The sequence below is a fragment of the Acyrthosiphon pisum genome, unplaced genomic scaffold (genome assembly GCF_005508785.2).
Source record: "Acyrthosiphon pisum isolate AL4f unplaced genomic scaffold, pea_aphid_22Mar2018_4r6ur Scaffold_20960;HRSCAF=22641, whole genome shotgun sequence".
NCBI classification, from domain to species: Eukaryota; Metazoa; Arthropoda; class Insecta; order Hemiptera; family Aphididae; genus Acyrthosiphon; species Acyrthosiphon pisum.
This window is the reverse complement of record NW_021770374.1, coordinates 748,423-749,382: the sequence shown is the minus strand read 5'-3', so window position 1 is coordinate 749,382 and position 960 is coordinate 748,423.

Here is a 960-nt window from a genome sequence, read left to right as displayed (position 1 = left end):
AAAATGAAGACGTAGCCAGTTTCGCTGGGCGTATTGAAGAACTTTATTAGAAATTATGTATAGCTAGCTCAGAAAGGCTAACGGAAACAGAAGCTGAACTCAATAGGAAACAGCTTAAACACCAGGCATTAATTATTTTTATTAACTATTATTTACTAATAATTTTTTAATTTAGTTAATAACTATTATTGTCACCGACGGTCGGATGCGGAACGGTTCATAAGTAACCGTACAGCTACGCACTGACTTGATATTCTCCCCGGTTGTGAAAAGATACTTTCCCAGACTGGTTCCACAGACTGGTTCCCCAGACTAGTATACGTTCCCCAGATTTGGTATTCGCCGTTCAATCTGGGATTTTCAAGATTTTTACATTTTCTCGGGGAGTTGGTCAATAAATTAAAAATTGTCCCCAAAAAAGTAAGTTTTTGTCTCTTTTGCAATAAACGGGTTTATACTTGTGTTTCTATAAATGTATAGGCATCTAGAGGTTACGTCAAAGCTCAAAACAACCCTGCTCTATCCAGGGCGATAGAACTTGTACGGACAAAAGGGTACTCAGTCAACGGTGCTTCTCGTGTGTGCAACGTGCAGAGAACGACGTTGAAGAAGGCACTCATAAAATTTGACAACATCAAAGATAAATATTAAATTTTGTTTCTACCGTATAAATTATTGATTTATCTCTTTTTGTTAAAATGTTAGGGTCACTGCCACCACCTTCGTTTTTTTGTAAAGCCACTAGTTGTGTAAGAGACGCTCGTGTCAGAGCCCGGCCAATACATCGTCGATAAAGGTAACAGTAATATTTTTCTTTTTACCGAATTAATTATTGAGTTGTATCTTGCCGCAGAAATGGCACCTCTTGTCGTCTTGGAGACTTTGGTGCCAGACGCCACCAACAGAAGTGTTGGGGAAAAAGTTAACTTCTATTCTGAGCATACCCCTTCTTTAGCGAAG